This window comes from Zeus faber (assembly GCF_960531495.2).
Source record: "Zeus faber genome assembly, chromosome: 13".
Classification (NCBI taxonomy): domain Eukaryota; kingdom Metazoa; phylum Chordata; class Actinopteri; order Zeiformes; family Zeidae; genus Zeus; species Zeus faber.
In genome coordinates, this window is record NC_137198.1 from 31,085,724 (window position 1) to 31,104,132 (window position 18,409).

Consider the following 18,409-nt stretch of genomic DNA (forward strand, 5'->3'; position numbering starts at 1 on the left):
TTTTTTTTTTTTTTTCAGATGTATTTAATTGCATAAAGCGAATGAAAACACTGTGCAATACTTAATGTATTGCAAAACTGTAGTGCGTTTTCGCGCCGCAGGAACTTTTTCATCGTTCTAAGGAGTTTTTGGAAGAACCGTCCCTTTTATTGTGTCCCCGCTGCAGGCACTACTGTAGGGACGATCGTAGTTCTTAGAACTCCGTTTTGAGAAACTCATTCAGCTCCTACTCCAGGACAGAGACTTAGCCTTCACTGATGAGTGTGCTGGTGATGGGACAAATAATGAAATAAAAATAGTATTTTTATTGTCGATGTATTTATTTAATTTTACAAAATGAATTGAATCAAACAGAAAAGTCGCCGAGTGAGCGAGCCCGTGCTTTACGAAAGTAGGAACAAAGTTTTACATTTTATTTTGTAAATATAATATGAGTGAAGATTCAGCAATTGGATTGATTATTTCCTGCCTCAAATTTGTTCAGAAACTAATTTTAGTAGAGTGGTAAGGTGAAACAACACGGATTAGTGCTGAAACCTCGCTGGATGATGTCTCATCTGCGTCTCCGGTGCCAGGTTCTCGGTGAGCTCCTCCAGGTCCTAGTGCACCTCATTGAGTCCCCTCATGTGCAAAAACACGTTGCCTTGTATGATGAGGTCCCAGATGATATATATTCCCACTCCTATATATATATATATAGAGCGTTCCGCTGCTGGGCTGCTGACAAGCCTGTGCGCCGAGCCCCATCTGCAAGACAGACAAACATTAAGAAATCTCCCTGCCTCGAGTCGGAACAATCAGCGCCGCTTCGAGGCGGGAACCGTGCTGTCATGACCACGCCCCTTTGTCCGCCACATACCCCCAACACCCGACATAGGCTGGGGAGCCGTCTCTCCGCCCAACTGCGCCCGCCCCCCCCTGAGCGGGAGAGAAAGTCAGCCCCGACCATCTGCGCTGCTGGCCTATGGACCACTCGGAAGTTAAAGGGCTAGATAGCCATGTACCACTGGATGATCCAGGCGTTTGTGTCGTACAGACGGTGGAGTAACTGCAGCAGGGTGTGGTCCGAACAGAGGGTGAAAGATTGTCCCAGGAGGTAGTAGCGGAGGGAATCGACTGCCCACTTGATGTTTAAACACTCCTTCTCCACAGTGCTGTACCTCGACTCCCGCTCTGAGATCTTGCGGCTGAGGTACAGCACCGAATACTCAGTCCCCTCCACCTCCTGGGAAAAGACTGCGCCCAGCCCTCTGTTCAACTCATCGGTCTGCAGACAGAAAGGGAGAGAGTTAAAGTTAAACAGCACTGGCTTCCCACAGAGAGCTGATTTTACACTCACAAACACCTGCTGGCACTTCTCCACTGGATCGGATCTGGAGCACCCTTTCGAGTTTAGTCGGTCAAGGGGCTGGTTAGCTCCAAAAAGTTGGGGACAAACCTCCTCTTATAGCCGGCCAGCCCCAAGAACTGCCTCACCTCCTTCTTGGTCTTGGGTCTCGGTGTGTTTGCGACCGCAGTGGTTTTATGAAGCTGGGGTTGGACCAGGCCTTCGCCGAAGTGGTACCCCAGATACCATACCTCCCGCTGTCCCACGGCACACTTCTTTGGGTTGACGGTGAGCCCAGCCCACCTCAGGGACTCAAGCACAGCGCCCACATGCAGCATATGCCACTCCCAGGTGTTGCTATGAATGATAACGTCATCTAGGTAGGCCGCGGCGTATGCTGCATGCGGACACAGGACGTGGGCCATGAGTCTCTGAAAGGTGGCTGGGGCACCGAACAACCTGAAGGGAAGTGTGTGAAAGTGGTATAAGCCAAACGCTGATTTTTCCTTTGACTCCTGAGACAAGAGAATCTGCCAGTAGCCCTTGGATAAATCCAGTGTCATGAAAAAATTAGCTGTACCTAAGTTCATTGACCCGGGGCATCGGGCAGGCGTCGAACTTGGACCCCGCGTTCACCCTTGGGTAGTCCACGCTTACCCACCAGCACGATGGGTCTAGACCAGTCACCCGTGGACTCCTATATTATGCCCATGTCCAGCATGGCCCCTAATTCCGTCTGCACGATCTTGCATTTGTATTCGCGCAGGCGACACGGCCGAGAGTGCACCTTCATCCCCGGGGTCGTCTCCACATTGTGGTTTATGAGGGACGTGAGGCCTGGCAGGGAGGAGAAAACATCAGAAAACAATGCTGAAATGCAGCTACGTCCGCCCTCTGGGACAGGAGCGAGATGATCACTTAGCAGGGCCGCGGTACGATCGGCCGCTTTTTGAACCTCCGGCCCCAACTCCTCCCGCTCAATGACCGGCGTGACCAGAGCCACGGACGCCCCCTCCCTCCATTCTTTTAAGAGGTTTAGGTGATAAATCTGTATCGCACCATGCCTGTCAGACCGTTCAACCTCATAATCAACCTCGCCAACCCGCCGTGTGACCATAAAAGGCCCTTGCCACTTTAGTGCCACGAGCAATTTAGAGCTGGATGTAGGGAGCAACACTAACACCTTGTCTCCCGGTGCAAATTGTCTGAGTCGTATAAGTGGCGCTGGCGTTCCTGAGCCCGGGGCAAATGTTCTCGTGATAACGGCCGAATCAGCACATGTAACTTTGTTTAAGGTCCATAACATACTGTATTTCATTCTTACTGGTGCTCAGACTTTCCTCCCAGTTTTCTATAATTAGGTCTAGCACCAACTGGGATCCCCTGCCAAAGAGGAGTTCAAAGGGTGAAAATCCCATGGAGGCCTGAGGAACCTCCCGCACCACAAACTACAGTGGATCCAACCACTTCCCAATTACGGCTATCGTCATGAACGAACTTTCGAACCATGTTTTTCAGCATTTTATTAAAGCACTCTACCATGCCATCGGTCTGGGGATGGCAAACGCTGGTCTGAATTGAATGGACACCCAGTTTGCTAAACGGACGTACAGAGACACTGTGGAGCTACAGATGGAGCAACAGGACACCAGACGCTTGTGGCAGGGGCTGCAGACTATAACAAACTACAAGAGCAGCTCCTCCCCAGCCACGAGTGTGGACGCCTCCCTCGTCAACGAACTGAACTTATTTTATGCGTGGTTTTAGTCTGGCAACAGCACCACTAGCTCGCCGACTAATTGGAGTTACACCGCTGGGGATGAGCACGCACTCTCCGTGTCAGAGCATGACGTCAGGAGGGCTCTGATGCGGGAAACACCAGGAAAGCTGCAGGCCCAGACGGCATATCTGGGCGAGTACTGAAGACCTGTGCTAACCAGCTAGCCCCGGTGTTCACTACAAATTTCAACATCTCCCTGGCTGAATTAGTGGTCCTGTCCTGCTTCAAGAGGTCCACCATCGTTCCTGTCCCGAAGATCGCCTCTCCTGCCTGCCTGAATGACTACCGTCCAGTGGCCCTCACCTCGGTGGTCATGAAGTGTTTCGAGAGGCTGATTAAGGATTATATCTGCGCCTCCCTCCCCCGCGGCTTGGACCCATTGCAGTTCGCGTACCAGCAGAACAGATCCATGGATGACGCGGTCTCCCAGGTACTGCACACCACGCTCACACAGCTGGATGGCTGGAAGGTGGCCTATATGAGATTGCTGTTCATCGATTATAGTTCAGCTTTAAATACCACAGTCCCCACCAGACTGGCTGTCAAGCTGATGGAGCTCGGACTGAATACTCCGCTGTGTGCCTGGATCCTGGACTTCCTCTCAGCCCGGCCCCAGGTGGTTAGGGTGAGGAAGCACATGTCCAGCTCCCTCACTCTCAACACACGATCCCCCTAGGGCTGCGTCCTCAGCCCCCTACTGTACTCCCTGTACACACTTGACTGTGAGGCCAGGTCCAACACCATCATCAAGTTTGCTGATGACACCGTTGTCGTGGGCCTGATCACCGACGGCGATGAGAAGGCCTACCGTGAGGAGGTGACTGACCTGTCACTCTGGTGCCAGGACAACAGCCTCCACCTGAATGTCAGCAAAGCTAAGGAGCTGATTGTGGACTTTAGGCGAGGATTACAACCGAGGGCGCACGCACCCTTGTGGATTAATGGGACTTCTGTCGACAGGGTGAGCAGCTTCAAGTAGCTGGGAGTCCACATCACAGAGGATTTAATATGGACTTTACAAACAGACACTCTGGTGAGGAAGGCGAGGCAGCGTCTTTACCACCTCAGGCAGCTGAGGAAATTCCGGGTCTTGGTGAGGATCCTCAAGTCCTTCTACTCTGGAGTAGTGGAGAGCATCCTGACAGGCAACATCACTGCCTGGTTTGGGAACTGTATTGTTTAGGACAGGCGGGCCCTTCAGAGGGTGGTGTGTTTAGCTGAACTTAGCACTGGAACTACACTCCCCTCCCTGCAGGACTTATACACCAGGAGGTGTAGTAGCAGAGCCCGCAGGATCATGAAGGATCCTCATCACCCCAACAACGGACTGTTCCAGCTGCTGCGGTCAGGCAAGCGCCTCCGCAGTCACACAGCGAGAACAGAGAGACTGAGACGGAGTCTCTTCCCGCAAGCCATAAGAACTGTCAATGCTGACCTCACCAGGGGTCCTCACTGAGCCACACACATAGGCTCCACTACCTTACTGTACTGTATGTAGCATACTGTACTGCATACTGTGTCACTGTTCTGGGGTGTTCAGTGTTACCGTATCGCTGCGCCTTACTGTTGTATACTGTGCTGTATATCTCACTCGCCACTTTAATGCACATATCTGTATATACATAAATAGCCTATCCATATACATAAGTCTATCCCATATACAAAAGCCTATTCCCTTTATCTATTTTGTAAAGCTGCATTACCCTTAAGTACTTATTTAATTTAATTTTATTTTATTCTATATATTTTTATTTTGTCCTATAGTATTCGACTGCACTACGTTTTAGGAATCAGTTAGTCAGTCAAGTAGAAATTCTTAGGTAGCCACTGTGTTCAGTCTAGAACACAGTAGCACCCGGTGATGTGTAATCACCGGGTGCATTGCATTGACATTTCACTACATATATGTATGAAAGTATGTATAGGTATGTGACGAATAAACCTCTTGAATCTTGAATCTTAACTCGTAAAGTTTCCAAAGTGTATGTGACATAAAGGTAGTGCCCTGGTCGGTCAGGATTTCCTTCGGAATCCTGACTCGGGAGATGACCTGAAACAGCGCCTGTGCCACATTTTTGGCCGTAATACTGCGCAGGGGCACTGCTTCTGGGTACTGGGTTGCATAATCCACTAGCACTAACACGAAACGATACCTGTGGGTCCATACCGAGTCTTTCGAACAGGACCTCGACAAGAGGGAGGGGCCTCAACGGCGCTCATGGCATAGCAGGAGGGTTGACTAACTGGCACTCAGGACCACCATTTATGCACATCTACCAAAATGCCCGGCCAATACAAGCGGGCCATTATCCGCTGTCGTGTTTTCTCATGGCCAAGGTGACCGGCCATCGGGTTATGGTGAGCCGCCTGGGAGAGCATTTCCCGGTGGCTCTTCGGCACCAATAACTGGGTTATCTCCTCTCCTGTCTGAGTGTCACAGCTCACTCGATATAACCTGCCCCTAATCACAGAAAAATACGGGTGAGTAAGCACGCCGTCTGGGCGCGTCATACACCATTGATTTTAACTACCCCCTCAACGGCCCTGCGTAGCGTGTCATCTCGCGGCTGCTCCAGTGGAAAATCATCGATAGGGGAGGTTAAAGGGAGCCGGGGGGATCCTACTTGGGATCCTGCCACCCCTGCACCCATCCAGCCACCGACGACCCCTCCGCATCACCATGTGCCACGCAACCCTCACATTTCCCTACCGACCGTGAATGCACTCCCCCAGCCTGTCTTATCAACGCATCAAACCCTGGCCAATCTGTGCCCAAAATCAAGGAGTGCGACAGGCAGGAACTAACCGAAGCCTGTACCCTATAGTTTTTTCCCTTCCCTTTTTTACCCCCCCGGACATTCTCCTCCGGGCCATCGGAACAGGCTGGGGACCCTGCGTGGGTCCTGGGGTCGGACACGGGTTTGACCTCTGGCCAGCTCCCGGTCGGCTGCGGCGGGAGATCGGCCAGAGGCAGCACGATCCCGGGAGCTCACGTTGGTGAGGATTCAGGATTCAAGATTCAAGATGTTTATTTATCACATACTTATATATACGGGCATACATAAACATACATCAACATACAAATACATACATACGGCCCTAAGGACTGTCAATGCTGAACTCCCCAGGGGTCCGAACAAAAAGCACTGCCATACTGCATACTGTACTGCATACTGTGTCACTGTACTGGGTTAGTGCATACTGCGCTGTATTGCTGTTCTGTTCGGTGTTATTGTATTGCTGTGTCATACTGTTCTATACTGTACTGTATAACTCCATACACACTTTATTCACATGCACTTTATGGATATATCTGTATATACAAATAGCCTATCCCATATACATGACTCTATTCCCTTCTACTTTGTACCCCCACTTTGTATTATCTTTTTGAGTCTTATTTTTATTTTTATTTTATTTTATTTATATTATTCTATTTACTAAATGCATTACGTTTTAGGAATCAGTTAGTTTCAATTAGTTAGCAAGGTAGGAATTAGGTTAGCTATTATGTTCGGTTTAGTAACTATTGTGCATAATCTCCGGGTGTGTTGCAAAGACATTTCACTGCATATATGCATGAAAGTATGTAGTATGTATGTGACAAATAAACCTCTTGAATCTTGAATCTTGAAACATATCTGTAGTGAAATGTAATTGTAACGCACCTGGAGATTATGCACAATAAGATACAATAGCTAAATAATTTACTACCTAACTAAACTAACTGATTCCTAAAACGTAATTCAGTAAATAAATAGAATAAAATAGCATAAAAAGGTAATATACTGAACAGGGATGCAAAATAGAAATAAGAGGAATAAACAATTATGTATATACAGATATGTACAGTAATGTAAAAAGGATCTGTACGGGCGGTACGCAAACTGCAGCGGGTGAATGGTGCGGGCGAGGGAGGTGCTGATGTAATGCTTAATCAGCCTCTCGAAGCACTTCATGACCACCGAGTGAGGGCCACTGGACGGTTGTCATTCAAGCAGGCTGGAGAGGCGATCTTCTGCACAGGGATGATGGTGGACCTCTTGAAGCAGGACGGGACCACCGACTCGGCCAGGGAGGTGTTTAATATCTGAGTGAGCACAGGGGCTAGCTGGTTAGCACAGGTCTTCAGTACTAGATATGATAGTAGATATGCCATCTGGGCCCGCAGCTTTCCTGGTGTTCACACGCATCAGAGCCCTCCTGACATCATGCTCAGACACTGAGAGTGCGCTCATCCCCAGTGGTGTAACTCCAATTAGCCGGCGAGCTAGCTGTGTTGTTTCCAGCCTGAAACCGCGCATAAAAGGAGTTCTGTTCGTTGGCTAGGGGGGTGTCCACACTCGTCGCTGGGGAGGGGCTGCTCTTGTAGTTAGTAATAGTCCGCAGCTTCTGACACAAGCATCTGGTGTCCCATTGTTCCATCTGTCACTCCACTGTCTCTCCGTATGTCCGTTTAGCGTCCCTCACTGCCTTCCGCAGTTAGTATGATGCCGCTTTGTAATTGTCCATGTTGCCGGCTACAAGACCTTTGTTGTAAGCGGCCGTGCAAGCATTCAGAGCGCCGCGGATGGATTCATCCACCCATGGTTTCTGGTTTGGAAATATCCAAACTTTCACCGTGGGTACGATGCTGTCCACTACCGTGGCTATGAAGCTCATAGCTTCTTCTGTAAACAGGCTGACGTCACTGGGACTTGATTGGAACATGTCCCAGTGGACGTCACTCGGAGCGTCCTGAAGCGCGGCCTCTGATTGGTCTGATCACCGCTTTAGGTCCCTTGTCACTACCTTTCTACGCACGATGTAAGGCTTGTTAACAGGAAGCAACGAGACGGTGGTGTGATCGGCTTTCCCCAAAGCAGGGAGCAAGACGGTCTTGTATCCGTTCTTGTAGGGTGTGTAGCAGTGGTCCAAAGTTGTTCCTCCCTTGGGGGCACACATGATCTGTTGGTGGTAATTAGCGAAAAAAAATTTAAGGTTCACCCTGTTAAAGTCCCCAGCCACCACAACAGGACGCTAAGGTTGCATCCCCATTCTGATCCAAATGCCGCCTCATTTACTGCTGTGCTTCCTCCATCGTCGCACCCGTGGAACAGCGATTGTATTGAAGTTATTGTACTTGTTGATTGTGTTGGCATGTAGAATCTCCGCCGGGCCACTCTGGATCCGTGGATAAAATGTTCCAAAGTTGTTCTTTCAGGGAATTTTTTATATCCACGAGTGCATCGCGGTCATAGGACATCACTACCAAAGAGTTTTTGACGGACATAACGATGTAAAATGAAATAAATGCTAAAATGTGCGTAATCACATGGAGCATTCGCGCAGGCGATCACAAGGGGCGGTGCCAAGCAGCACTTCCAGTTATCGTTTATAGTTTCATTGGCATGATGAAACAACAACCATACGGATATGAAACAGACCTGGTGTCCAAACATGACATTTGAAATCGAACCCTGGAAAGAACCAAGGCAATACCGACATTAAGAAAAGGAGGCTACACCTTCTGGGAGCCTCGTCCTTGAGCCAACACCAAGCACTAGCAAAGACAAGACAAGTGCAAAGACAAACGTGCAGACAAAGAAAGAGAAAGAGACCACAGCCAGTAAAAGAGGAAGAACCGCTGGTCGAGGAGTGCATGAAATCCTCGCTGAGCTGCAAGAGGAAATAGAAAGGTCAGAGGGCAGAGAGGTTTGCCAACCAAGCCTTTATCGATTAGGAATTCAAATTGCCGATAATGCAAGATTAATAATTACATGTATACTGTATGATGTATCGTAATAATGATGTTCCAATAATTCTCTTGTGATTATACATGATTTTAAAATGATTCAAATGTTATAACCACAAATACGTATAATAATGTAATTGTTAAAGTGAAGGAAACTGTGAACTGTGTTTTTTTAACTAAGATTCAAGATATGTAAATGTGTCCGGCCATAGGAAATCCGAAAAAGTGAACAAAGAAATAGCGTGTAATAGAAAATTGCATATAATAGCTCTAATGTGGGTGAAACATGGTTAAGCCATCTTAGGTTCTTCGAAAAGTAGGGTTCAAGATGGAGCACTTTATGAGTCATAGGGTCATTTCAGAACATTTGGAAAGTAACTAAAGAACCCAGAGGCTGTAGGTGTTGTCAGGGAACGAGTAATTTTCCTATGGTAAGAGATAGGGCTTAGGAAGGATACCTTGATGGTTGAGCGGTATGTGAGTCACAAGGGGAGGTCTAAAGGAGGAGACTATTTTAACCAAGATAAAAGTAGAAGACCTATCGCAATCGTTGGGCATTCTACCCCAAGACGGATGCGATCATTTCAAGACAAAGACCACGTTGCTCTTGTTGTGAGTGAATCGAGAGACTAAGTTTTTCTTTTTGAAAGTGATCCAAGTGAATTTTTGTCTCCACATAGTCAAGTTTTTATTTTTGCAAGCCATCGCAAGACAAACTAGTTCACTTTTGCAAGCTGTTGCAAAATCAAGTCAAGCCAAAGCCGTCTCCTCAGAATTAAAGACAGAATCCCCCAGCCCAGCGGTTGTCTGACCTTAGAACATGTTTGGTAATTGGCACTGGAGTGACCTGACAGAGGGCCCACCCGGCCTTCTACGGCCACCAGCTGAGGCATCGACGGAATTGCAGCATTGTAGATCATGGGACTGAAGTGCCTGAGTTCCTTGTACAGTGAAGCGAGCTGTTAGAAGGAAGTGGGAGCTCTTGGCCATTGTCACTCTTTTCCTTTCTAAATTAGTTTGAATCAGAGGAGTCGGGAAATAAAGCAGGGTATGTTATTTCTATATTATTGTTTTATAAATTTTTGATTCAATTGATTTATTGATTTTATTCTTGCCCATGATTATAACCTGTCTGTATTATGTACTGATTGACTGCCCACTGTATTGCTTATGCTAACATAAATATTATACCTGCATTTAAAGTCCCAGTAATCTGTTTTAGAATAAAACAACAGTCACTCAAGCATTGATATTCCTCTCGGTATACCAGAAAAAAAGTCTAGCCTCCCTTATTCAAATATCGCCTTGGGGCAAAAGTATACTTGCCTACTATACTAAATGCCTACTATATACTATACGAAATGAATTCCTAGAAACCACACCGATTAGGCTCGATTAGGGAAGAGCTTTCGTTAATTGAAGTGGCTTTTGGGTGGTACTCTAGTGTAGGTCACTTATAGGTGCTGGCATCCCCTATTTCATCTTCAGCAGTTTGTATTTAGTAAGTAGTAGTAATAACTATACTTTTGCCCCAAGGAGATATTCTCGTGCTGGTGCACAGGCGGAAAACTCCTGTTGATACAATTACAACAAAACTGCAGATTTTTCAGTTAATTGTTTAATTTGAAATTATTGAATTATATAAATTATTGAATCCTTAGAAGCAATTAATTGATAGTAGATTAATGGTTAACATCCCTAATTGAAATATCCATTCATAGAAAACACATTTGATTTGCATAAGGGCGGTGTGCAATTTTATAATTTTCTATCCTACTCCAATATATAATATATTTCTTGTCTTTATGTTTTGTTTCTGAAGAAGAACATTTTGAGGTGCTCGTCGCACACTTACCACCCCTATGAAGAAATACAAAAAGTGTTAAGACCTTTCTTAATCCTGAGTCTGTAGGGCCTAAGCAACTGGTGAGTCGTCTCACAGCAGGCCAGTCAACAGGCAACATGCCACACGGTGGAGGATGAGATAAGAAACAGCCTTGCATTGACTCTGTCAGTCCCACACTACTGTAGGCTTATTTGGAAGAGTAGACTTCCCTGAGAGGAAAGTTGCTTCACCGGACAGTAGTCAATACGGTAATCTAGTACAATAAATGTGTATGCATTCTAAAGTCATAACCTAGTACCACATCTATGGAGGCTGAACCTCCAACAGAAGCATCTAGAACTCCCCATATGAGGACCTGGTTTGGCTGCTGGAAATCCAGTAGGATACTCGCGCAGTTTCCGAGAGTTGTTTTTGTGTATTTTGGTGTGGAGATGGTGTGGAGAGCAGCCAAACCTGACCTGGATCCAGGAAATTTAGGATCAGTGTGGCTGTATACCTGTTGCTCGTTGGTTGTAATAACAAGCAACAGATTAAAGCCCCCATTCCATTAGTAGCCCATGTCATGACATGTTCAATCTGCTCCTGGCTAATTCCACATAGCCTTCTCTCTACAATAAACTGGTGTTAACAACCACCACCTGTGTCTTTGTGCCAGAGGGCCCTGAAAATGCCACTTGGGTGGCATCTTGTGGCAAGAACTGCCTCCTGTATGTTGCTTGTATGAAAAATGTATTTAATTTCATATCAGGCATAACAAATTGTACAGTAAGGCAAATCTGTTACGCATAAACATGTTGATTCAACAAAGATCATGGGTGGGAAATCTGGCTTGACGAGATCTGTTTTTCAGGTTAGTGAGAATGTTATGATGCAGAATAAGTTATGGGAGATGTTTATACTGTACTGTAGCACAAATCATCTCTATGTGGGAGCCCTTGTGTGAAACAACCTTGTAACTGGAAGTGCCATAACACACAGTACACTTTAGCTTCAGTTAGGTAGATTTGGATTGAAATAGTAAATGGATGGTCTCCTTATATAACAGAACAATGTATCTAAAAATATAAGGAGATCTAACATAATTACATTATCGTTATTTATAGGCATGATTGTGTGAATTAGAACACTTTTTAGTATTTTCATATTTTCAGTATTTAATGGCACAGTACATTTATCACCTAATTACGTATAAGTAAAAATGTAACTTTGCCGATAGCACCACCATTTAATTAGAGATTGATCATTGAATCATTCATGATTGAATCGTAAACTACTGTAATTAGCTATGTAATTACTTGGCGGCATTTTCACCCATTTTTTTTTGCTTATAATCCTGAATGTTAAAACCATCTCTTGTTTCATAGACCTCTGGCCAGTACTGTAATCTGTTTCCTCTGGTAATGGGATAATCATATTAGAAAGTCAACTCAGCAAATAGACAGGGTCTTCAGCAAATCTGACGAGCGTGGCTTTCCCAATTTCTCTTCTATTCCATTCTTGGTTAATGTGGAAATTGTCCCATCCCATTCTCCTCCCACACTGCCTCTGCCCATCTCTCGCACTGTTGACTCATGGATCATTTTCACATTTTTTGTAACTTTGACTGTAGCAATAATCCAATTCAGAGCCAAATCCCCAAACACTCATGCCTTTTTCATTGAAAAGGGAATCCAGGATCAGCAATGTTACTTGCTGAACCTGGAGTTTCCACCTCTGGGAATTGGGGCACCTTACCATTTTACGGTTAAATGGTAAGGTTCCAAATTCCAAAGATACGACACAGTAGCTTTTTTCAGTATATGTTTGCTACTTTTCAGCTGAGGCCTTGCTAAAATGTTGGTTCCCACACACATCATTAACAGTGGCTCCGTGTGTTTCACGGTTTCACATTGTGACTTTACATCACATGGAATATGGATGAATGATCTTCACCTGGAACCTCGCTTTAAAGGAAACGATCGATCGGCGTTATTTAGCACTGTTCCGCATCCTGGTAAGTGAACTGCGTTTCCCCATGTAATCTAATGGGAATATTTAACTCCACAGTATTACATTTTTCTACTATATATAAATCCAACTCGGTTTTGAAAATGCGTTGAGAGATAAAAATAAACACAAAGGAACATAAATCTGGAAAAATTGAATTTTCCTTCAAGAAAGGTTTTTTCAAATTATTTGGCTGCTACTGGCGATTTTAGAAATGTGCAAGATGGCGAGTTTTGCAGTGGTGGGACACATATTACATCAACACTCAATGACGGTATTTGGATGCTTTTATTGTACTTAAGTAGTTTTGCTGGTAATTTAGAAAATTTCAGTTTCAACATAATTTTCCCTTTTTTTCTCTCATCGTAGGATATTTTATCAGGGAGAAATACAAGCAGGTCCATCATAGGGCCATATGTTCAATGAAAGCAAGTTTTGTATCTCTTCAATGTTTCAATGTGTGCCACATGGGAAATCACAATTCGCCATACAGCAACTTTTTCAAAAACCTGCCGAATTGACTTGCGGCATTTAAAAAATTGAGTCTGACAGTTGAGGCATAGTCCTGTGTACAGTATGGTCTCACCTCGGCTCTTCCTATAGGCAAGATAGGCAGCTGCCTATCTTGCCTTTCAGAAGAGCCGAGCCGACTGACAAAAAAAACAAAAAACCAACTGCTCAACTTGAAGAATCTTAGTCGACAGAAGGGCTTGCTTCCGAGGGATGATTCGACTCGTCCACTTTCAGAGGGTATCTCTTCTTTCATTAATATTGCTATCCTGTCCCTTAAAGCATTGTTAAAAACGATGTCATTTAAGACCTCACATTTTTTCGACATTGACCATCAATGACGAAATCGATAAAACTCAAATTCGGCTGTGGCAGTTCCGCATCGGCCGGTGTTAAACACAATTATGCATTTTTTTTGTAATAAATGCTCGGCTAGTGAACTATCAGTTTTAGAAGGTTGGCCAAACAATAGATATCCACAAGGTGAAACCGGACTGGCTCATAACAGGAAGCAGCTTTGATGCTTAATGGAACATGATTGGCTTAAAGTACTGCAAAATCTGATTTTCTGAAAGCAGCTCCTGAAATACAATTTTGTAGTGGTGCACGTATCCCTTAATGGAATTATATGGCACTAACATGTTACCACAGCAATGACCACAACAACAACAATCTGAAACTCACTTTGACAGGCTGGCTTAGCAGAGCGCGGTATACATGGGGTAAACAAAATAATGGGAAAGAGACTTTAACTTGGAAGTAACTCAAATCAGAATTATAAATATACAGTTGGTGCACTATTGATGGAATGTTCAAGTTCAAGTTCAAGTTCAAGAGATTATTTGTCACATATATATATATACGGTCATACATATATGTCCAGCTCTCTTCAGAGATTTGGCTCTTTACGAGTGACTCAGTAAAAAGATTCATACAATTTTCCAACTCTTTGTCAGTGGTGTTTTTGGCACTGAAATTCTGGTGGGGCACCTTGCTGGTAAATGAACACCTTGCTGATGGCCTTTATTTTTTTCATCAGACATCATCTGAGACAAGCAGTTGTTTTGTGTTTCAAAATAAAGTCTAATTAATTACAATTTTGGTTCTAGACCATTTTAATTAAACATTTATGTTGAAATAAACTAAATAAAAAGACAGCTATTTTACACTTATCAATTAATCACATAGTGACAGATATTCAAAGAAACAGATATTACAAAGAAATACAATAAAATAAATAAATAAATAAATAAAATTATAATAAATAATAAAAATAATGCTAATATGGAGACTGTGCAGCTGAACGGATTTCTGTTGATACTCCTGGCGCTTTTTACTTTTGTTGTGCCAGGTTGCTATGCCAACAGGTATGGCGGTTTTATTTACCTCCGCGACCAGCTGATTGCGCTCTCCAAGCCTACACTGCTGCCCGGAGCAAGACCTCAAATCCCTGACGAGTTGAAGAGAAGACGTCGGGGATGCAGGGCCGGTGCCAAACAGAGTGCAAAGAGGTGCAGACAATCGAGGTGCATCAGATCCATTTCTTCCCTCGATTGTCATGGGGAATGTGAGGTCCCTGGCGAATAAGATGGACGAGCTCGGCGCGCTGACGGAGCGCTGACGAGGACACAGCAGGAATATTGGGAATGCAGTATTATGTGTTTCACCGTGACGTGACTGCAGGAACACATTCCAGACGTTAACACCACCGTCCCCGGCTTTCAGACGGTACGGGCTGACAGAGATTGCAGACGGAGCGGTAAGAAGAATGGAGGGGGGATCGCTGTGTTTGTGAACAACGTATGGTATAATCCCGGACATGTTACTGTGAAGGAGCGTTTCTGTAGCCCAGACGTCGCACTGTTAGCCATTGAGCTTTCGTCCATATTTTCTGCCGAGGGAGTTCACATGCGCCATCATTATTGCTGTTTACATCCCACCATCAGCTGTTGCCGACGCGGTGTGTGACATCATCAACTCAGTCACTGCCAGACTACAAGCAAAACACCAGAATGCATTCATAGCAATTTCTGGAGACTTTAACCACACTACTGTCTCTGCTACACTTCCAACTTTTCAGTTAATTGTAAACAGCCCCACCAGAGAAAATAAAACGCTGGACTTGCTTTATGCAAATTTGAGGGATGCATACAGCTCCACAACGCCTTTGCAGATCAGAACACAATCTGGTATTTCTTAGCCCCACCTACAAACCCATTGTTCGGAAGTAACCTGTGACCACAAGGATTGTGAGGAGGTGATCACAGGAAGCAAATGAGACTCTTCAGGAGTGTTTTGAGGCCACAGACTGAGATGTACTCTGAGTCCCATTGTGATGACATCAACTCCATGACTGACTGTATAACAGAGTCAATCAACTTTTGTGTGGATAACACCATCCCCACCAGGACAGTGCGATGTTTCCGCTATAATAAGCCACCACCAACCTCAAGGAGCTGCTGAATAATAAGAAGAGAGCCTTCGGGGACGGGGACAGGGATTACTGAGGAGTGTGCAGAAGGAGCTGAAAGTGAGACTGAAGGAGAGCAAGGAGCCATACAGGCAGGCAAGCTCTAGTAAAACAATATGCGGGATGTGTGGTCAGGTATGAAAAAGATCACAGGCTTCAAGGTGAGACAGAGCCAATGAGTTCAACTTGTTCTTCAACACGTTCAGCACAGTACCCTCAGCTGCCTTCTCCCCTACCCCCAGCCCCACAGACCCCACAGCTGCTTCCCTCTAACACCTCCCCGGTGACCAAGACCACGGACTCACACTGTGCCTCCCCTCATCCCCTCACCCCCACCATGGACTTAAATACAGCCCCATCAACACCTCGCCCCGCGTCAAGAAACAAAGAGCCCCCCTCTACCACACACTGGTCTGTTTCCTGTAGTCAGGTGAAGAGGCAGCTGGAGAGACTGCACCAGAACAAGGCTTCGGGTCTGGATGGTAACAGCCCCAGGGTCCTGAAGGTCTGCGCGGACCAGCTATGTGGGATTCTACAGCATCTCTTTAACCTCAGCCTGAGCCAGGGGGAGGTTCCAGTGCTGTGGAAGACATCCTGCCTTGTTCCTGTACCTAAGAAGTCTTAGAAGTCCTCTCCATCTGCCCTCAATGACTACAGACTGGTTACCTTAACATAACACATCATGAAAGACCTGGAGAGACTGATATTGGCCCATCTCACACCTCATGTGAGCACCTCTCTGGACCCACTGCAGTTTGCCTATCGCCCCAAGGTTGGAGTTGAAGTCATCATCTACTTGCTTCAGTGAGCCCACTCTCACCTGCACTGCTGCGAGAGAAGCTCCAAGAGATAAGGGTAGACTTCTCCACAACCTCCTGGATTATTGACTATCTGATGGACAGACCATAGTTTGTGCGGCTGAGGTACTGCGTGTCTGAGCGGGTAGTAAGCAACACAGGAGCACCGCAGGAGACTCTTTGCTCTTCACCCTGTATACCTTAGACTTCCAATACAAATCGGAGTCCTGTCATCTGCAGAAATCTTCGGATGAAGGACCGCTTTGTGGCATGGTGTGGAAACAACCACCCCCTCTTAAATGCAACCAAAACGAAGGAGATGGTTATGGCCTTCAGGAGGACCAGGACTAAGCCGAACACTTTTTCCATCCTGGGAGAAGAGGTGAGGTGGTTACAGGTACCTGGGTGTTCACCTGGACAAGAGACTGGACTGGAAATGCAAGGCTGCCTACAGGAAGGGACAGAGCAGACTCTACTTCTTGAGGAAGCTCAGATCCTTCAATGTGTGCAGCAAGAATTTGGATATCTTCTACCAGTCTGTTGTGGCTCGTGCAATTTTCTTTACAGTCTTCTGTTGGGGCAGCAGCATTTGAGCCAGCAACTCCAAGATACAGAACAAACTGCTAAAGAAGGCAGGCTCTGTGCTGGGGGCTGATCAGATGGATGTTGCATAAGCTGCTCAGCATAATGGACAACACTGCACACCTCCTTCACAACCTACTGGTCAGATAACAGAGTGTATTCAGCCAGAGGCTCCTTCAGCTCCGCTGCAATAAGGACCGTTACAGGAGGTCATTCCTGCCCACCGCAATAGCCACCTACATTGACTCCCCTCTGTGAGAGGAAACTCCTCCTCTGAATGGCAATGCACAAGGCACATTTTTACTTTACATTTAACTCCCACTGTAAGCATTACCTTTCACTAAGTTGGATTCGATTGTATTCTATTTATTTATATTATTATTATTTCAATTATTTATTTATTTAGTCATTTTATACGTATTAAAACACATGTTGTGCAAACAATGTGTGTTTTTGTAAATTATGTGTGTTTTGTCATGCATGTAATTTCTGCTGCAGCACTGGAATTTCCCTTGGGGATTAATAAAGTACCTTTATCTTTATCTTATCTTAGCTTAATAGCGGTAACTTCCAACAATTAGTGATTTCCTTCCACAGAGACAATGTGCTTATTACTCGTTGGAATTGCATTTATTTGAGGGCATGTAGTAGACAGGTACATATTAACTTTTAGAATTAAAATACAACACGCAACAAGTGTGTAAATACTTGGAAGACAATAAGTTTCAAAATAACATAAAGTCTGGCACGCCCACAGGCTCCTACATTGCCGTCAATGCAATCTCTTAAAGCCATCTTGACGGTTGCTTGACACCACCAATGGATGACTTGTGGTTGTTTTAGTAGTTCATACACGAAGGTGGGCATTACCAGGCATGGGGCCGACACGATCGGCCGACCTCTCAGCCTTCATATAAAATCTGTCTGACATACGCAGAGGGGCTTCTCTGGCGTATTGTGGTTGAGGGGCTAGCCTCGCAACAAGCATCACCATGAGCATCACCACGAGCGCCACCACATAGCGACCATCGAGCTACGCAGGAAACAAGTTGTATGGATTTTTTCACCGTACCTCAAAAATTTTATTTCTGTTTGTATCTTAAAATAATAATTCATGTCAATATCAAGCAAAGGTTGAGGTTCTCAATGTACATTTGATTCAGTTTATATAGTTAAAACAAGGACTGCATAACAGCGCTATCTCCTACATTAGGGGCCCCATCGGCCCCTAATCTAGAGACGCCACTGCTCTTTCTTTGTTCAATTGGTAAAAAAAGTTGGATGGCTCTGACTTGTGAATGAAATTCTCACGAAATGGGAATTGGAATACAAGGCGTAAATCAGTCACATTCAATATGAATTTTGCCAAATTCCTTC